Source organism: Equus przewalskii, chromosome 2 (genome assembly GCF_037783145.1).
Source record: "Equus przewalskii isolate Varuska chromosome 2, EquPr2, whole genome shotgun sequence".
Lineage (NCBI taxonomy): Eukaryota > Metazoa > Chordata > Mammalia > Perissodactyla > Equidae > Equus > Equus przewalskii.
Genome location: NC_091832.1, coordinates 28,177,103 through 28,198,841, shown reverse-complemented (window position 1 = coordinate 28,198,841; position 21,739 = coordinate 28,177,103). Strand labels below are relative to the sequence as shown.

Genomic DNA, 21,739 nt, shown 5'->3' with positions numbered 1-21,739 from the left:
CAAAAAGAGGAGGATTGGCAGCAGATGTTAGCTCAGGGCTCATCTTCCTCAAAAAAACCCAAAGAAACCCAAAAAACAAACAAACAAACAAACAAAAATGAACTTCACCTGTTTCTTCTTACCTTTTTAATGTGCCTACTAGAAAACAAATTTCTTTTTTTTTGGTTTAAAGATTTTATTGTTTTCCTTTTTCTCCCCAAAGCCCCCAGGTACATAGTTGTATATTCTTAGTTGGGGGTCCTTCTAGTTGTGGCATGTGGGACGCTGCCTCAGCGTGGTTTGATGAGCAGTGCCATGTCCGCGCCCAGTATTCGAACCAACAAAACACTGGGCCGCCTGCAGCGGAGCGCGAGAACTTAATGACTCGGCCACGGGGCCAGCCCCTAGAAAACAAATATCATTTGAGGCTTGAATATTTCTATTAGACAATGCTGCTCTAGATCTAACAACCAGTTTATAGGGAATAGAAGGGATAGGACAGAAATTCGTTTAGCAAAATCTAGAATGGGAAAACCACAGAACAACTTGCTTTCTTCAACAACAACAAAAATACAAGGAAGGAAAGAGTCAAGAGAATCTACAGATTAAAAGAGACTTAGGAGGGGCCGGGCCGTAGCCAAGTGGTTAAGTTCGCTCGCTCCGCTGCGGCGGCCCAGGGTTTTGCCGGTTTGGATCCTGGGCGCGGACATGTCACCGCTCATCAGGCCACGGTGAGGTGGCATCCCACATGCCACAATTAGAAGGACCCACAACTAAAATATACAACTATATACCGGGGAGATCTGGGGAGTAAAAAAGCAGAAAAAAAAAAAAAAGATTGGCAACAGTTGTTAGCTCAGGTGCCAATCTTAGGAAAAAAAAAGAGAGAGAGACTTAGGAGTCATATAAACCAAATCAATGTATGGATTTTTTTGGGAACCTGATTCGAATAAACCAAATGTTTAGAGGGAAAGGGGGAGCAGAGATGAAGGGAGAGAAGGCGAAAAACAAAGCAATTGTGGAAGTTTGAAAATTTACTGGTATTTGATGATATACTGTGTTTATGTTAAAAAAAAAAGTACTTATCTTTTAGAGCTACATACTGAAATTATTTACAATTTAAATAACATGATGGCTGGGATTTGTTTCAAAAGATCCAATGAGGATGAGAGAGTAGGTGGTGGTAGAGATGAAACAAGATTGATCATGAGTTGCTAATTGTTGAAGCTGAGTGATGGGTATATAAGGTTCATTATATCATCTTCTCTACATCTGTATATGTTTGAAATTTTCTATAATTTTCTTAATGAGAGAAAAATTTATCTAGAAGGACATTTCCAGCTCTTGAATCTACAAAAATTCATAAAAATAAAGCACTGCAATAGGTAGTACGTCAAGAGGTCATTCAATCTAGTTTTCTGCCTCCAGGAACATTATCTGCAATACTATCTCACTCAACAAATATTTATTAAGTAACTAGTAAGTGCAAAGGCCCTAGCATTGTAGATGTATAGAGGTACAAGAAACAGTTTCTGTTTAAGGAGTTTAGTCATATAGGAGAGATGAGAAAAGTACATAAATATAAAACAAAGCGAAAAGTGATAAAGTTATGGTTTACTTCTGGTTAAGTAAATCACAGAATGCATCACAGAGGACTGCCATATAACTGGGCATTAAATATAGGCAGGATTTGGACATGCAGAGATAAGGATTATGATATCTGAGGGGGACAGACAGTGTGAGTAGAGACACATAAGCAGAAAATAATGATACATTTCTGGGGAATGAAGATGAGTACATTATTGCAAAAGTAGTAGGAAGCAAGGCTGGAAAGACAAGTAGGGCCAGATCACAGAATCTTAAATATCAGGCTGAGTTTGTACTTTAGCCAATAAGTGATGAGAGTCACACAACTGGAGTTATATATTATGGCATATTTACGAAGATGCTATATATCTCACTTAAGAGAACAGAATGGGGGCCGGCCTCATGGCCAAGTGGTTGAGTTCGCATACTCTGCTTCAGCAGCCCAGGGTTTCACCAGTTCGGACCCTGGGTGCAGACATGGCACCTCTTGGCAAGCCATGCTGTGGTAGGCGTCCCACATATAAAGTGGAGGAAGATGGGCACGGATTTAAGTTCAGGGCTAGTCTTCCTCAAAAAAAAAAAAAGAAAAGAATATACAACTATGAACTGTGGGTCTTTGGGGAGAAGAAGAAGAAAAAAGAACCTGTAAACATGTCTCCCAAACAAGGAAGAGACAAGCTGTACCAATCTGACCACTGATTCCCAAAAGCAAACAGCCCATGAAAAGTTGGAGGTGCAGAAAGGATATCCAGGTGGGGTGATTCAATAGGAATTCTGGGACTAGGGTTCAGAGGTAGAAATACAGATTTGGGAGTTACTACATGGAGGTTGTAGCGAGCGAGCGAGAGATATGAGAGCAGACGACCTTCCAATACAAAAACATAAACAGAGAGGCAAGGTCAGAGGACAACTTGGAGACTGACAAAGAAGGAAGCATCAAGGAAGGCAGAAGAAGAACCAGAACAATGCTTTGTCATGAAAGCTGAGAGTTTCCAGAATGACGACATTCTCAACCCTTGTCTTCTTCCTTGACCCATATATCTAACCCATCATCAAGTCCTATCAGCTCTACCTTTAAAATATATACTGAATACATCTACTTCTCCGTATTTCTTTTTCCACCAACCTAGTTCAAGTCTCCATCATTACCTGGACTTCTACAACAGCCTTCTGTTACTCATCTCAATCAATTCCTGCCCCCAGATAACCCATTCCCTTTGCAGCAATTGGATTAATCTTTTAAAAATGGAAATCATATCATGTACACATCCTTAGCTTAAAACTCTCTAAGTGACTGGATATTTAAAGTTATGGGGTATGACACTGGTAATAACGTTCCAATGGAGGAACAGTTGTATTTTAAAGATATATGCTGAAACATTTACAAATGAAATGAAGTCTGGGATCTACTTCAAAAATAATACGAGCAAACACATCCGAACTTTTTGTGTGTGTTTGTGTAAGATTTTATCTTTCCTTTTTCTCCCCAAAGCCCCCCGGTACACAGTTGTATGTTTTTAGTTGTGGATCCTTCTAACTGTGGCATGTGGGATGCCACCTCAGCATGGCCTGATGAGCAGTGTCACGTCCGCGCCTAGGATCCAAACCCGCGAAACCCTGGGCCACCAACGTGGAGTGCATGAACTTAACCTCTTGGCCACAGGACCGGCCCCCTGAACTTATTCTATGAGGCCAGTATTACTCTGATATCAAAACTAGACAAAGACTCTCCCCTAAGATCAGGAACAAAACTACAATGCCCACTCTCATCACCTCTGTTCAACACTGTACTGGACGTTCTAGCCAGGGCAATCAGGCAAGAAAAAGAAATAAAAGGCTTGAGATTGGAAAGGAAAAGTAAAAGTCTATTTGCAGATGACATGATCTTGTATATAGAAAACGTTAAGGAATCCACAAAATACTGTTAGAACCAAGGTAGCTGGATACAAGATCAATATACAAAAATCAATTGTATTTCTATACACCAGCAATGACCAATCCAAAAATGAAATTAAGAAAACAATTTCAATTACAATAGCATGAAAAAGAATAAAATACTTAGGAAAAGATTTAACAAAAGTGCAAGACTTGTACACTAATGACTAGAAAACACAGAAAAAAATTAAAGACCTAAGTGAAAAGACACCCCATACTAATGGATTAGAAGACTTAATATTGGTAAAATGGCAATGCTTCCCAAATTAATCTACAGATTCAATAAAATCCCTATCAAAATCCCAGCTGGCTTTTTTGCAGAAATTGGCAAACTGAGCCTAAATTCATAGGGAAGTGCAAGGGACTCAGCATAGTCAAAACAATATTGACAAAGACCAAAATCAAAGAACTCACTTTTTGATTTCAAAACTTACAACAGAACTACAGCAATCAAGACTGTATGGTACGAGCATAAGAAGAGATATTTAGATCAACAGAAGAGAACTGAAAATTCAGAACTAAACCCATACATTTATGATCAATTTATCTTTGACAAGGATGCAAGAAAATTCAATGGAGAACGAACTGTCTTTTCAACTAACAGTGCAGGGACAACTGGATACCCACAAGCAAAGAATAAAGTGGGACCCCCGACCTAACACCATACACAAAAATTAACTCGAAATGGATCAAAGGCTAAATATAAGATGTAAAAGTATAAAACTCTTAGAAGAAAACATAAGGTGTAAATCTTTGCAATCTTAGGTAATAGTTTCTTAGATAAGACACCTAAAAGCACACACAACCAAAGAAAAAAATAAACTGTACTCGACCAAAGTTAAAAACTTTTGTGCTTTATAGACTATGATCAAAGAAAGTGAAAAGACAAGTCACAGAGATACTTGCATATCATACCTGATAAGGGACTTGTATCCAGAATATATAAAGAACTACTACAACTCAATAATAAAAGGACAGCCCAATTTAAGAATGAGTAAAATATTTAAATATTCTCCAAAGAAGATATACAAATAGCCAACAAACACAGGAAAAGATGCTCGATATCATTAGTAAATAGAAAAATGCAAATCAAAACACAAAATATCACTACATACCCACTAGGATGGCTATAATCAAAAAGACAGATAAAAAATATTGGTGAGGATGTGGAAAAATTGGAATCACACAATGTTGGTGGAAAACAGTCTGGTAGTTCCTCAAACATAATTATCATAAGACCCAGAAAATCCACTCATAGGTACATTTTCATGCCCCGTGGCGTAGGTGGTTAAGGTCACCATGCTCTGCTTTGACACCCAGGTTCGTAGGTTCCGATCCTGGGCACAGATCTACACCATTCATCAGCCATGCTGTGGTGGCAACCCACATATAAAGTGGAAGATGGCTGGCACAGATGTTAGCTCAGGGCTAATCTTCCTCAGCAAAAACAACAACATTGAACAGCACAATTTAAATGGGTGAATTATTTGCCATATAAATTATATCTCAATTTTAAAAATCAAAAGAAATGTCCACAGAAAGACTTATACACAAATGTTCATAGCAGTTTTATTCATAATAGCCCCAAAGTGGAAAAAATCCAAATGTCCATCAACAGGTGAATGGACAAACAAATTGGTATACTATATAATGAATTATTATTTGCCAACTACTGACACTTGCAGTAACACGGATGAATCTCAAAATAATTATCCTGAATGAGAGAAGCCAGACTCCCTCTCAATGAGTACATACTGTATGATTCCATTTATATAAAATTCTAGAAGATACAAATTAATTTAACAGATCTGCGTTTGATGGAAAGCAGATCAGTGGTTGCCTATGGACTGGGGGAAGGGGGAGGGTGGGGTAGGAGCGAGTGATACAAAGGGGCAGAAGGAAACTCAGAGGTGATGGAATGTTCATTATCTTGGTGGTGGTTTCATTTGTGTATACATATATGTCAAAATTTATCAAATTTTACATTTTAAATACATGTGGTTCATTGTATGTCAATAATATCTCAATAAAGTTGTTGTAGAAATAAAATAAAATAAAAGCACTGTTAATTCAAGTATTTAAACTGCCAGATTCTATAGGCCAGATGATAATTTTAAATGTTACATTACTAATGTTAACTGTGTGAAGTGATGCATATGTTAATTGGCTTGACTGTGGTAATCATTTCACAATGTATACATGTAACAAATTATCATGTTGTACACTTTAAATACATAAGATTTTTATTTGTCAATGACATCTCAATAAAGCTGGAAAAAATAAAAATATGTAAAAGTTACAATAACTGTTGAAAAAATAACATTAGGGGAAGAGAAAGGGTATTAGAAGAAGACTGGCCATGAGTCAATAATTGTTGAGGGTTAGGAAATAGATACACAGGAGTTCATTATATCACTTTCTTTACTTTTATATATGTTTGAAATTTTGCATTAAAAGTTTTTTTTAAAAACTCTCCAAGGCCCTCAATTAAGGAAAAAAAACAACTCTTCAAGACTTCTCATTTTACTTAAAAATAAAACTCCTTATCAGTCCTACAAAACTTTGAAATTCCTTTGCCCTTACTATTCCTTCTACCTTGGAATTTCTCATCTCTTCATGTGCCTGGTTCATTTTCATCCCTCAATTTCAGGTTGTCAAAGCCTTTCCTGACCATCTTTATCTAAATTCCTCCATTACTCTCTATTATAGCACCCTATTTTATTCTCTTCCTAACATATCACAATCTTTCAGTACTTTACTTATGTGTTTGTTTGTTTATTGTCTATCCAAGCCTCTTTAAACTCATGAGAGCAGGAACCTTGTCTCTCATAGTCACTGAGTTGTATTCCTTGTACTTGGCACATAGTAGGTACTCAATAAATCTGTTAAAAGTTAAACTAATAACCCAATACTGGGCATTATCCTATTGTTGAACATTTAATATAATAAAGCCTTACAGAGAACCTACTGTTTGCAGGCTTCAGGCAACACATATGCACACCTGAACTGAGAAGATACATGATATGAGAATTGAATAGACAGAATTAAAAAAAAGAAAAACCTCTTCCAAAGGGTACTGAAAACAACAAATAAATATGATTTAAGACCAATTTTTTTTCCTCAGAGAATTCATTCAGAAACAGAAATAAGAGACTTCTGATAAAGTCTCTTCTCTAGATAAAAATGTACATATAAACAAAGGGGTCCCTCAGGGATTGATGCTGAAACCTATCACAAGCACATTTTTAGAAATTATCTACAAAAAACTATCTAGTGAAATCTTCCCAGTTGGCAGATGACTACAGCAGTAGCTAGAAGTATAATGACACAAAGTTGTGTGTTGAGAAATGTGGAAAATAGCTTCCATGTGGACAAAAACAAGGTAATGCAGTAATGGAAAAATAGTCCAAACTATAATTATCAGATGATGAGCTCCAAAGCTACCTGCTACAATACAAGAAAAGGGTTTCAGAGTCCCTGGACTCATCCTGAATACAGTTACAAAAAGGCAACAAAACGCTGGCTGTTATTATGAAAGCTCTGGAAACAGAGAACACATTATCCTGCCCTTGTACAAACCAAAGTGCATCTGTACCTAGAATAGAACGTGCAGTTGTGGTCAGCACAGCACAAAAACAGCAATAGACAGAGAAGGCCTAGAAAGGTATCCAAAAAGACCAGAGGACAGAGGAGCTTCTGTATGCATACAGATTTTTTTAAAATATAGATATAGATTTATAAAGGACACATTAATATGAAACAAAGAGGATGTGAAATGGCAAACAGAGATGCTGCATCAACTCTTACAGTTATAAAGCAGTTAGAATCTAAAGAAATAGGGGCTGGCCCCGTGGCCGAGTCATTAAGTTCGCGCGCTCCGCTGCAGGCGGCCCAGTATTTCTTTGGTTCAAATCCTGGGTGTGGACATAGCACTGCTCATCAAACCACGCTGAGGCAGCGTCCCACATGCCACAACTAGAAGGACCCCCAACTAAGAATATACAACTATGTACCGGGGGGCTTTGGGGAGAAAAAGGAAAAAAATAAAATCCTTAAAAAAAAAGAAAGAATCTAAAGAAATAATAAACTGTATTAAAAAAAAACTTTAAGTCCAAGTTTTAGAATCAGAAAGACAGGAGTCTTACATCAAAAAAGAAGAAAGGGGGTGGGGCTAGCCCGGTGGCCCAGTGGTTAAGTTCTCGCGCTCTGCTGCAGGCGGCCCAGCATTTCATTGGTTCATATCCTGGGCGAGGACATAGCACTGCTTATCAAACCACGCTGAGGCAGCGTCCCACACGCCACAACTAGAAAGACCCACAACTAAAATATACAACTATGTACCAGGGGGATTGGGGAGAAAAAGGAAAAAAATTAAAAAATCTTTAAAAAAAAAAAAAAAGGGAAGAAAGGGAGGGAAGAAGGGAACTTGGTTTTGAATTCTAGTCCCAGGAGGCTTAGTTGTGCGACCATGGCACAATACTTAATTTCTTTGAGCCTCACTTTTCTCACTGTAAATAACTAATTTGAAGGACTGCTGGGAGGACGGAAATATACACACTGCCTGGCACACAGTATACACTTACTAGGCAGCAGCCACTGCTTTTATTAGGATCAATAAAAAGTAATAGTTTACTGTGGCCAGCCCAGTGGCGTAGCAGTTAAGTTCGCACATTCTGCTTCTGTGGCCTGGGGTTCCCCGGTTCGCATCCTAGGTGTGGACATACACACCACTTGTCAAAACATGCTGTGGTGGGCATCCCACAGATAAAGTAGAGGAAGACCAGCACGGATGTCAGCTCAGGGCCAGTCTGCCTCAGCAAAAACAGGAGAATTGGCAGCAGACATTAGCTCAGGGCTAATCTTCCTCAAACAAACAAACAAAAGTAATAGTTTACTACCCAATCCAGTACATAAAGTAATAAAACTCATTACTCAGATTGGGAGTGCAGAATGTAAGAAAAAGTAATTCAAATCTAGTCTAGATAAATTCATAGGTAACATTTCCACAAGAAACTCCTAAGAGAAATTATCAATTTTGGGCAACATAGCCCTAAAATTTGAAGTTGACATTTTTATCCCTTTCCCAAAAGCAGTAGAATTGTGGGCTAAGTAGATGATATAGCTGACCAAATATGCCTTTTTTTTTTTTTTCTCCCCAAAGCCCCCAGGTACATAGTTGTCTATTCTTCATTGTGGGTCCTTCTAGTTGTGGCATGTGGGACGCTGCCCCAGCGTGGTTTGATGAGCAATGCCATGTCTGCACCCAGGATTTGAACCAACGAAACACTGAGCCGCCTGCAGCAGAGCACATGAACTTAACCACTTGGCCACGGGGCCAGCCCCTTTTTTTTTTTCCTTTTTCTACCATTTCTTAATTTATAAAAACAACTGTTAACATTTATTGAGCACTGGACTAAGTAATGATGTCATTTAATCCTCCCAACTCCCTTTAAGATATGCTCTATAGGTGCTGGCCTGGTGGCATAGTGGTTAACTTCACACATTCCACTTCCGTGGCCCAGGGTTCACGGGTTCAGATCTCAGGCACAAACCAACACACTGCTCATCAAGCCATGTTGTGGCGGCATCCCACATACAAAATAGAGGAAGACTGGCATGGTTGTTAGCTCAGTGACAATCTTCCTCAAGCAAAAAGAGGAAGATTGGCAACAGATATTAGCTCAGGGCCAGTCTTCTTCACCAAAATTTAAAGAAAAAAAAAGGATATGCTCTATATTTTACAGTAAAATTAGATGGGTCTCCATTTTACAAATGAGAAAACCAAGGCTAAGAGAGTCATTGGCCTAGGCTACATACAAAGCTAGTAAGTGGAGAAGCCTACATTTGAACCCGGATGGACTGACTCCAGAATCTATATCCATAACCTACTGCCTCCTACTCTACAAGAAATGCTGGGTGTTGGATATGCAAGAATGAGGGGAGTGATAGAGTGTACAGTAAGTACTCAAAAATGTTGCCTGATGAGGCCAACTCAGCCAAGGTCACTACCAGTGAGACACTCAGATTAGGGTGGCCACAAGCATAAACACTGAAATAATAACTGATTAATGAGGATGTGACAAATCTAATACAAGAAAGGAAGAATAAAATTCCCTAAACTATGGTCTCAGCTATAGTAAAGTGCAGAGAAAGAGAAAAATATTATAGCAAAATGCTAACTGGTGGGATTATAGGTGATTCTTATTCTCTGCTTCATATTTTTTTAATTTGGCAATTTCTTTCTTTCTTTCTTTCTTTTTTTACAAAAAGTACTCATTATTTTCATAACTGGAAAGTGGCAGAAATAATAAATCTGAGGACCTTTCACTCTTTATTCACTGATTGTGTGATTTGTTGCAATGAGCATGTCTTACTTTTGTAATTTCAAAGAGATTTTAAAAACAAATAAATACAGGATATTAGAAAAGGGAAGTAAATTACATGCAAATACCAAAGCAAAAAATACGGATGTGATATAAGAATAAACAAATTAGGAGCTGCAGTTTGTTGGAAAGAACTCTAGATATGCATCAAAAGACTTGTGTTCATACTGATATACACATCAACATGGAAGAAGCTCAAAAACTTTATGTTGGGCCCACCCAGTGACTCAACAGTTTTAAGTGCACACGCACGTTATGCTTTGGCCACCTGGGGTCCACTGGTTCAGATTCCGGGTGCAGACATGGCACCACTCATCAAGCCATGCTGTGGCAGGTGTCCCACATAGAAAGTGGAGGAAGATGGGCACAGATGTTAGCTCAGGGCCAGTCTTCCTCAGCAAAAAGAGGATTGGCAGATGTTAGCTCAGGGTTGATTTTCCTTAAAAAAAAAGAAAAAAAGGAAAAAAGAAAAAAAAACTTTATGTTGAACAGAAGAATTCAGACACAAAAGAGTGCATACCGCATGCGTCAAGAACAGGCAAAATTAATACGTGAGGACAGAAATCAGAACAGTGGTTGCCTGTAAAACAGTGAGGATTGACTGGAAGGGAATGTGAGGGAACTTTGGAAGGTTACAGACGAGATCTATCTCTTGATGGGGGTGCTGGCTACACATATGTTTACATTGGACATATGTTTACACATATGTTTACATTTGACATATGTGTTACACATATTTGAAAACTCACCTAATTACATACTTGCATTTCTACGCATTTCACTGTATAAACTTTACCTTTAAAAAAATCTCATTAAAAAAAGACAGGGTTGGGGGGCCGGCCCGTGCACACATTACGCTTCGGCGGCGTGGGGTTTGTCAGTTCAGATCCTGGGTGCAGACATGGCACCACTTGGCAAACCATGCTGTGGTAGGTGTCTCACATATAAAGTAGAGGAAGATGGGTGCAAATGTTAGCTCAGGGCCAGTCTTCCTCAGCAAAAAGAGGAGGATTGGTGGCAGATGTTAGCTCAGGGCTAATCCTCCTAAAAAAAAAAAAAAAAAAGACAGGGTTCAGGTCAGCCCCGTGGCTGAGTGGATCCTGGACGTGGACATGGCACTGCTCATCAGGCCACACTGAGGTGGCATCCCACACAGCACAACTAGAAGGACCTGCAACTAGAATATACAACTACGTACTGGGGGGCTTTGGGGAGAAGAAGAAGGAAAAAAAAAAAAGATTGGCAACAGATTTTAGCTCAGGTGCTAATCTAAAAAAGAAAAAAAAAGACAAGGTTCAATCTCAAATCTGCTATTTATTAGCTGAACAACTTTAAGGTAGTTACTTAACCTCTCTGAGTCTGTTTATCTATAAAATGTAGCTACTAACATAATATAACTTATCTCAGGTACTAGGGACTGACTGTAATGGTATATATCAAAGTGAGAGCACTGTGCTTTACAAATTATCACCCAATGAACGCTAAAGGAGCTTTAGAAGTAAAAACGGGGGCAAAGTTGGTCTATACTTCCCACAATTCCACAGATGCCTTTGGTATCAGGAATACTATTCTTTAAAGACTATCAGTATTCTACAAAGGGAGACTCACTTATAGTTCTCAACTGTGAATGGAACAGAACATCAATGGGCATGACCTAAGACCTCCTTCTACACAGTTAAACACAATTTCTCAAGATATGATCTGAGAAAGCTCTTTAGACTGAGTACTTGCTAGAACAACAGCATAATCAGGACAGAAAAAGGTCTCAATTCATAATACTTGAAAGTAAAAGAACTGCTCTTGTTACTTTACTATGTCAATTACAAAGTTTAAATGTCACCATAAGCCATATCAAATATATGTGTGTTAAGTATGCATGTGTGCGTATACACACATATGCACTCAAATTGGTACTGAGTTGAACCACCGCTTCTTCCCAAAAGGGCTTCTATAGTCTAAAAATAAGAAACGTAATTCTGTTCAACTGGAATTAATCTTACAACTAAGAGAGTATGTCTCAGACTTTTCCATATTTTACCAGAAAAGAAAAACAGCTTGAAAAGTACTATCACAGGCAAAGTTTCACAGCCTCTCCCATCAATCTCAAACTGTTTTTCTTTGTTAGTGTTTAGAAATCATGATGAAGAGCAAATTTTTCTGAGATACTTCTATATCTGAACATTATTTCCTCTGCAAGCATTCAACAATTCTTGTTTCTATTCTTCTCTTTTCTAATTCAATTCTGTTTGGTTTCTAAGTTAAGAAGTGTGTTTCATTTGCATAAATGGTAACTATTCTGAGATACCATTCATAACTATACATTTGAATTCTCTAGAGTGCCATTCATAACTTCAATGGAACAGGAAAAAAACCACTCATTCAACTTCATTTTAATGGTGACTAAGACATGAATGATTATAATGTTATATCGTGCAGGGTTGGCTAGAGGAGAGTGAAGTCCTCAAATGTTACTAGTAACCTGTCATCACTTTATGAATGTCCAAAGGGACCAAGGACCACTGCCTTAACCGATCTCCCTATCACAAAAAATACTGAGCTTAGAAAAACATGTCAATTAGCTAATCACGTTTTTTAGAGTTATAAAGTATCTATGCAGGGACATGAAAATATGTAATACATCTTAGATATGAAGCTCAAAATTAGCAAGGAAGAATCCTGACAAGTCCTGGCAAGTTCCCTGTAAAACCATCGCTGGTTGTTGTTTAGGTGTTCAACTCTTCAGCTATGAGCTTTTCTGAGAAACAGTCTCTTATGGAAGGTAGTAATATTCTAGTAGTTCTTCACTCCATCTAATCAGTGGTAGTAACTGAATTTACATAGATCCGCATAAATAATTCAGCTATCCGTACTGCTCTAATATATTTAAACCAAACGAAATAAAACTTAAATAGAATAAAAATAATGGGGCTAGGGGGCTGGCCCCATGGCCAAGTAGTTAAGTTCGTGCGCTCCGCTGCAGGCGGCCCAGTGTTTCGTTGGTTCGAGTCCTGGGCGCGGACATGGCACTGCTCATCAAACCACGCTGAGGCAGCGTCCCACATACCACAACTAGAAGAACCCACAACGAAGAATATACAACTATGTACCAGGGGGGCTTTGGGGAGAAAAAGGAAAAAAATAAAATCTTCAAAGAAATAAAAATAAAAATAATGGGGCTATTTTAAGAGTGTTACCTCTTGATTTCTCTCATAATTCTTTCTTATGCAAAAGCCAGAGACAGACTGTACAACTAGAAAGAAGGAATAAAAGGAGAGTACACACCTGAATACATCTATACTCACATCCCTCTATGACCCCACCCCCCCAACCCTTGATACAGTTCTCAGCAGGGGGCAATTTTGCCCCCCAAGGGACATTTGAGAATATCTGGAGATACTTTTGGTTGTCACAGCTAGCGAGAGGAGGGTGCCACTAGGTAGTGGGTAGAGACCAGAGATGCTGATAAACATCCTACAATGCACAGGACAGCCCCCCAGAGTTAACAGAATTATCCACTCCAAAACGTCAACAGTGCCAAGGCTGAGAAACCCTACCCCAAGGCCCAAGAAAGACCTACCTTTCAGAAGACACTCAATAAATGTTTGCTGATCTGAACTGAAAAGGAAAGACCATGAATTGGAAGAAGGAGATGTCTACAAGAACAAAGTAGAAGACAGAGGCCATAATTTAAGCACTATTAGAATGTATTAAGCCTTTATTGTGTGTTGAGCACCAGCCATAGGAAAATGAACAACACAGTCCTGCCCTTAAGGAGCTCATGGTCAGAGAGGGGAAAGAGTTTTTTAAGTTGTCTGATATCAGATTTGACAATTTGAGAAACGCTTTAATGAAGGGGAAAACATACAAAGGAGTCACTCAATTTTTTCCCAAGAAGGTGTCAGAGAATAGGTAACATCTTAGCTCAGTTCTGAAGGATGAGTAGGAAGCATCTTATTTCACAGCTTATACGCCTCCTTCCAAAGAGCCATTTATTTCTTCAGTCAACAAAAAGGTATGGAACACCAATTATGTTCCATGCATCGTGCTATGTGTTGGAGACCCAGACAAATGACAACTTTCTATTTCTTCCTTGGCATCAGCAGAACCCAGCAGCCCACCTCCCTCACCCAAATCCCTAAGAATTCTTGCATTTCTACCTATTCTCAATTTAGCAATTGTCACCCTAATCAATCTTAGTCAGTAAGGCCACAACCCAAGAAGTAAATGAAACTTTCAGTTGCCTGTTGACACAGACTGTACCTAATCCTGCCTAAGTCACAAAACCAGGGTGGTGATGCTGGCAGAGTAACTAGCAACGAACTGACTACAGGTCCAGATCTGCCAACTGTTAGATTTATTGGTATCTTGGAAAGCTACTTCACTTGATGAAAAAACCTGGGTCCTCTTCCATCCTACCCAATTCACACCAGGACCAAAGCAAATTACTCAACATGTATTTTGAGCACCCACAATGTACTTATCTCAATAGTTCTCAACCCTGGTTGTGTACTGACATGAGAGCTCCCAGACTAGATATGAATATTTTTTTAATGTTAAATCCTGATGCAAGACAAGTTTGATGCCCTGGCCTTTAACCATTACAGAATACAAAAGAATTTATGAGACACAGTTCTTGTCTTCAAGAACTTATCCACAGTGAAAACAGAGTAACTTGGAATAGGATGTTAGTACACTAATTTGTAATCCTTTTGCAATATTATCAGTGCTTATGAAATAGGAGAAACTTGGGCAGTCTGGATAAGAAGTGTTCCTATTTCCTAATCCAATCATATACCAACTCCACCTGCAACTGCTGATACACAGTTCCACACCCCTTCTATCTCCTAGACAGTGAAAGTACCATTCTCAGGAACTGTGGAGACACCCCAAGTAGGAGGATGAATTGAGGCCCTCAAATCAGGTGACTACGTGGTGTCCTGAAAGCCAGAATCTCTCAAATTCATGCTGTCATGAGGCTTCTCCTAAAGAGAAGAAATAATTCTTTAACCTCGAACAAATGCCAGTCCACTTACTTTATAGTTGAAGTGTCCAAGAAAAGCAAAGAGTAGACTGAGTTTTTGTAAATTTGCTCCTAGAGGTCCTTGGCCATTAAAAAAAAATCACCCAAACTCATAAGGCTGGTAAACTCAAGTTTCTCATATAGCATATGCTCAAAATAAAAATACTCTAAATTAAATATATTTCAGTATACTCCTTACCAAGATGTGCAAATTGTGGAGCTGTCATAAATTAAAAATAAAATTTACCTAAATGCCATCTAGCAGTGATGACGTCACACTAAAGACTACCCTGAAGGGAACATCAGCTTTAAATTCCGCAAACATGAATCCACAGATCCTCACCCAATTAGTCTTTCTATGAATTCTATGGAAGAAGGTACAATTCTCTTAATTGCTATACAAAAACGGACGAGCACGAGACCCTATAAATTACTTTTTAAAAAAGAGGGGCAGGGTGTCATCAAACATCTAAAATAGAAACCAATGATGGTATTAAAAGATAAATTTCGGTACATACGGAAAAATGCACATTGGCACACATTAATTAGAATAAGATCATTACACGAAAGAAACAAAAAAAAAGTGCCTTCTATGTAATATTGTTTTTAGGACCCATGGCTTTGAAATTAGCTTGGTTTACAGTGTTTTTCCTTGTAACTGTTGTTGTCATCATGTAAGTTTTTATCTATAGAGGTCCTCAATCCCTTAACTTCAATTCCAAAATCCAAAAGGCTGTAAAAAACAAGTTTTTCATTATTCGTTTCATGGCAAAATCTGATGTGAAATGACATGAGGCTATTTATAGTGTTTATTTATCCCACTTGGTGTGAACATTCTGACATTTTACTACAGAAATAGTACTATGTTTGATTACAAGGTGCTGCCCAAGACTTTTCTGGGACGTCACATAACGCACAGTACATGGGCCATATTCCTTTTCTAAAACTGAAAAAATTCTAAATTCAGAAACACTTTTGGTTTGGGCCCCAATGTAATGTGCACTGGTACACTTATAAGTAAGACTAAACCTTATATAGAAAATATAATACTGAGAATGAAGCTAGATCTTTACATGCACTAACTTCAATGTCTTAACAACTATTCACACACACATAATCCTGCAAAATAAAGCATTAAAAAGACTCAACAAGAGTCAAATATCGAACACACCATTATGTGTTTTTCAAGTGATGGTGACATCTGCATCATCCAATATCCAAATCAATCCCTCTTGAAATCCACTAATTTAAAGCACAGTTCAAAGGGACTGCAATTAGTAATTATGTTGACAAAAAGAGTCATTCACCAATAAATAACGTACTCAGTAAAATGTTCTGATTTTTAAAAAATTTGTCTCAGAGGGTGTAAGATTTAAAATTATTTCATTCTAGAATACAATTTCTGAATATTGACTAAATTACAATTGACTTTTTCTGTGAAAGCAGAGGAGACAGGGACAGCTCTTAAAGATATGGGAAGGGGAAGAAGAGTTTCCCAGTTCTTTCCTTCCTTCTTCCTTCAGTTGCTGCTTTTCTGGTTTTAGAATCTCAAACAAAGAAATACATACTGGCTCCACTGCTAAGAAACGCCCTCTTTCTCAGTAACTTCCTCTTCCAATTTTCTTCCCTACCATTAACTTATGAGAACAATACACACTGCCGGGCCTACCATTTTGATTAGCCAAAAGCTTTGAGGTTTGGACAAATTAAGGGCTGCAGTTTATAGTACTCAACTACCTCCCACTCCAGGTCCACAATCTTCACTCATCTAGAAGTCAGATAACAGAGTGCAGAAAGAAAGAAACATTCCCCTTAATCAGAGGCAGGCTATTGAAACTTTCACCCTAGGAATCCAAAGAAATCTGAACTAACAAATGGGAAATTTCTCCCATCCCAGGAAAACCTGGCCTTCCCAGGGAGGAGAAAGTTACTGGGCTGGCACCACTCTGCACCAAGAGTCAAGTCTATACACCAATAGTTGGCGAACTTCTAAAGGCCACCCAGTCAGGATTCAAACCGGGCTCTAAGGTTTTAACACTTCAAAATGACTTTCACAATTTAGAAATGGTCCTCTCTAACTCACAGACTGAACAAAGGGGATGTACTTACAACTAACCATGCAGATATCAAGACCCAGCCTGATTGCAGGACAGAAGTCATCAAGTGTCTGGGACCAGACCCTTGCCCCCATTTGTGACAAAGCAAACTTCCTTCAAATGGACAGTGACTTCCTCCTCGCCTAGTGATTCTCAAAGGAAACACCGTATCTTTGGTAAGCTCTGCACCTTACTGTGTGACCTTGGGCAAGTTACTTAACTCCTCTAAACTTAGTCTCCTTACGTGTAAATAAATTCTCCAGGGTGGCTGTAAAAATTAAGACCATATGCCTAAACCAGGGCTGGCACATAGTAGGGGCGCCATAAATGTTCTCTTTCCTCCTCCTAACCCTCCTGAATTCTTTTGGGCCTAAATTTCAGTCATAGCCCCAACATGCTCCAAGGAATCTTCCTCTTCTCTGATCCTACGCAGAACTGCATAAAACTTGCCCATCTCAGAGGCTGTAGGATCCTGGAGAACCAAGACAACCAGACTTCACTCCATCACACTCTGGGGTCCCTCTAGAGCCCCTTTAGCCATCTCTCCTCCTTATTCTGCAGTACCATCCTGTACACACCCATACGTGTACATCATACACACACACACACACACACACACTCCCCTCCGACACTCTGCAACTTAGCAGGCCGGGGATCTCAAGGAGCACCTCAATTCGTTCACGGCCCAGAGATGGAAACTGAGGCTCGTCCCCGGGGAAGACCTTGCCCAAGATCTCAGACATCTGGGATCCAACTCATGCACATCTGCCTGCAGAACCTTCATTTTACCAATGGGGGAACTAAAGTCCAGAGAGGAAAGTGACTTGCCCAAGGTCACACAACGAGTTGGTGGCAGAGCCAAGTCAGGTTGGGGCACTTTCACAGCCTCACAGACTCGCGGGCCCCGCCAAGTCTCCGAGGGGATCTCCGGGACACCTCCTCCCTGGGGAGGGAAGCGCAGAGTAAGACGCCACCCTGCGCTGACCGCTCGCCAGGCCTCCGCCCGGCCGCAACACCCACTCCCCCGGGACCCTGCGCGGCTCGGGAGGGGCTGCCCGGCCAGGCCCGTCGCCTACGGTGGGGCCCGCTCGTGGGGGACTTGTTGCTCACCTGGTCTCGCGCGGTTGCCGTCAGCGACGGAAGGGCCAGCCGGCCACCCTACCCGGCAAGGGGCCTGTTTCCGCGGGCTGCCTCACAGGCTGCCCGACACCCGGACCCCCCTCAGCGCGCTACGCCCCCAGCCGCGCTTGCCCGGCCCGCGTCCGCCATTACGCGATTCCCCGCCCTGGGACGCAGCCACACCCCGCCAACGACCCTGATTGGCTCTCTGCCCCACCCGCCTGGGACTTCCGGGCATTTCATTGGCCTGAGTGGAATGCCAGTTAAATAGCTACGCAAAAGACGTACTCAAGAGTACGGTCCGGGGAGCTCCACCCGAGCTACTTCCGCAATCGGAGTAAACAGCGGGGAGCAAACCAAGTGAAGTGGAGGTGGAGATTAAACTAAATCAACTCCTAAATTCAAGGTAGAAAAATCTCACCTAAGAAAGTGTAAAAACTCACAAAAAGTGTATTAAAAGATGAATTCTTCTCTTTAGAGTTCAAAGAACCAGTATTTTTGGTGGAAGGAATGGGCCAAGCCCATGAACTTTCTGTGGACACCCCTCAAGTTGCAAATGGTTTTATCCCTTCCCTCCTGGTAGCCGGCGGGGCAGAAAGTAGGGTGGGGAGAGTGAGTCATAGGCTCCAGCCTGCCGCCAAAGGGTTGGTCCGGGGCGAGGCCTGGACTCCTGGGACTGGAAGCTGGTTCTGAAAGGCCAGGGTCAGGTGAGCTGGACCTTAGTTCAGCCGCCACCGCACTGAGACCTCAGACAACTCCCTGAACTTATCTGGGTCTCAGTTTGTCCTTCTGCAAACTAGGAGCCGTTATGTCTGCCTCCTGTCCTGGAGTGTTTGTTGAGGATTCATGCATGCGTCGGTATATGTGCGTCTTGTTGATTATAAAAGGCTGCAGCTGGGTATCCATGTGACAGATTCACCAGTTAGTGAAGATACTTCATTTAGTTCGCTAGAGCAACTCTGTAAGGCAGATAGTGTCCTCGTTTTGCAGAAGAGAAAACTGAAAACTCCACGACTTACCATGGGTCCCCCAGGGAATTTGAAACTTCCTAGGACTCAAAGCCGTATCTTTTGGCTTCCATTCTTGTATTTCTCCCTTCCAGGCTTGGTGTCCCCTGAGAAAGACTTTCCTCCCCCAACCCCTTAGCATTCCAGGGAGGATCTTGAGGGGGCCAGGCCAGTCCCCGATCTGTGTGGTCACCGTAGAGTTAGACACAGCTATTATTAATCACCAAGATTCCGGGGAGAAGTGACCCGTGGGGTGTGCCCGAGCTGTTTCTGAGGTCCTAGGAATCAGGAAGTGAGTAAGGGAGGGCAGGTGGGTCAGCAACCCAGACACAATCCCAAACGAGGACACAGAAGCCCCAAGAGGGACAGTGACGCCACTGTGGGCCCTCAGAGGGGCAGCCTCCATGCCAGGACTTAAATCCAGGTCTCTCTGCTCTCAGAACAGGGCTCTTTTCACTGCAGGATTGTTTTTCCCAGAAGGGCTGCCTTGGCTGTAATTCCTAGTCCTTTTCCCTCTCTGGAAAAGAAGGATGCCAAAAAAGAGTGGGAGGGGGAGCAGCCCAAGACTTTAGAAGGGCAGAGAGCACCAAGTGGGTCGTGCCAACAAGGCCTCAGTGCCAGCTGAGTCAGTGACCTCCAGGCTCAAATTGGGACGTGCGGTCTGACACCCAGTGACTATTTAAATCCTGACTGTGGCCATTGGGTGCTGGGAGGCAGCAGGTGCTACGCAGAGGTCAGTGGCTTTGGCATCAGATTGACCTGAGATTGAATCCAGGCTCCACCACTTTCTAGCTCTCTGAGCCTCGCCTGCATCTTCTCTAAAATGGGGGCAACAGGGCAGTCGTAAGGATTCAATGAGTTAATTGTGGAATTAGTGAGTCATGTGTGTAAAGTGCCTGGTAGCTATTTATTCATTCATAGATTTATTCATTCAATAAAAAATTAAGCACCAATCATGTGTAGGGCAGCCTGCCAGTGGTGCAGCTACAATGGTGAGCAAAACAGACTCAGACCCTCATGGAGCTTAGAGTTCGGTGAGGAAGTAAGTCGTTAAACAAATGATCAGATAAATCAAAATACAGTTAGAAACTGTGATAAGGAAGGAGAAGGCAAAGTACAATGTGTTTATAAGAGTGAATGTCAGGGGATGGGGTGGGGTCAAAGGAGGCTTCCTAAGTAGTCAGTGTCTTGGGTGAGTTGTGAACAGGGGTTAACTAGGCAGCAGGTGGTTGGGAGAAGTGTTACAGGCCAAGAGAAAAGGTGTGGAAGGCACCTAGGCCAGTGGGGACAGTGGCAAAGGGGCGGAAGGGCAGAGCTTGCACGCACACACGCACGCTCACACAGGGCCTAAACAAATGAGGCATTACAGGGAAGGGAACCGGGCTTTGAAAGTGGGCTGCTCTCCAAGGGTCTCTGTACTTTTCTGCTAGTCCTTGAAAGAATGCAAGCTTTGAGGCCAACCCACCTGGGTTTGAATCTTGGCTTTGCCATCTCACCTCAGACTGTGTGACCTTGAGAAGTCCCCACACCTCCCTGTGCCTCAGGTACTCTTCTGAGAAATGAGGGTAAGGATAGAGAGGCATAAGGTGGTGATGAAGATTCAGTGTGGAAATATAAAGTGTTCTGGCAAAAAGAAGGCCCTCCGAAAGCACTGCCTGCTCTTCCCAGAATGGAGGGAGGTGAGCCTGAGGCAGCAGATCCAGCAGATGCATTTGGGAGAGAGCTGATGCAAGCGTCTTTGCACGAGGCTGGCTGTCATCTGACTTTAATTGTCATGGAAGACTGGAGCCAGGCAAGCCTGGGTTCAAATCACGGTTTCCCACTTCCTAGCAGTGTGACCTTGGGCAGATGACTTCATCTCTCTGAACCTCAGTTCCCTTATCCGTAAGATGGGCATCATAATTATTTCTATTTCCCAGAGCTGTGAAGATTAAATGAGATAATAAATGTGAAGCATTTAGCACAGTGATTGGCACACAGTAAGCAGTTGTTGAATGTCAATTTTACTAATAATAATTATTATTGATTTCAGCAGTTACTCTCTGTACCAGGTAAGAATCTGGGGCTTTGCTCGAAGGTTCTTTGGCAACAGGAGCCTTAGTTTCTCCTTTGAGGCAATGGTGGTAGACAAGTGCTTTCAGAGGGGGTGGTGCTGGGCACTTTAATAGGAATTAAATTGGTATTAACCAATAAGGCCTAACATTGAGCATTCACTATGTGCCACCCCTGTGCTAAGGGCTTTACATGCTTTAACTCATAAATCCTCATAGCAGTCTTGTAAGTTAGGTCCTGTTATTATCATTTTACAAATGAGATGAAAGAAGCACAGAGAGGTTAAGTGGCTTGCCCAAGGCCACCCAGTCAGGAAGCAGCAAGGCTGGAATTTAAACCCAACCTCAGAACTTGGGAGGGCTTGCTGCTTGTGAGAGCGTGAGAGCGAACCCTCCTCCTTCTTTCTCCCCCAAGAGTTAGAGTTACCATATGGAGCAAGGAATTCTTCACTGCCTGGAGCAAGTCCCCAGGTTCTGATGGCCAAGCCACATGCCTTTCCCACCAATTCTAAGAAGTTACCCCTGCCTGTTCCCTGTCCCCCGAGGCCGATAAGAGCATAGA

The 21,739-nt window shown here is 41.3% G+C and overlaps 1 protein-coding gene across 3 annotated transcripts in view; it reads right to left on the bottom strand.

Moving 5' to 3' along the window:
• WASF2 (WASP family member 2) overlaps positions 1 to 18,458 on the bottom strand; it is a 65,234-nt gene extending 46,776 nt beyond the window's left edge. Inside the window, exons 1-2 of one of the 3 annotated variants that reach the window (XM_070610573.1) lie at positions 18,111 to 18,334; positions 10,153 to 10,323 (exon numbers count right to left, since the gene is read on the bottom strand). The gene's annotated coding sequence lies outside the window, so the exon portion shown is untranslated. Of the gene's footprint in view, positions 1 to 10,152; positions 10,324 to 18,110 lie in introns of all 3 variants that reach the window. The other 2 variants (XM_070610570.1, XM_070610571.1) reach the window with 2 other exon arrangements.
• Positions 18,459 to 21,739: the final 3,281 nt, after the last annotated feature.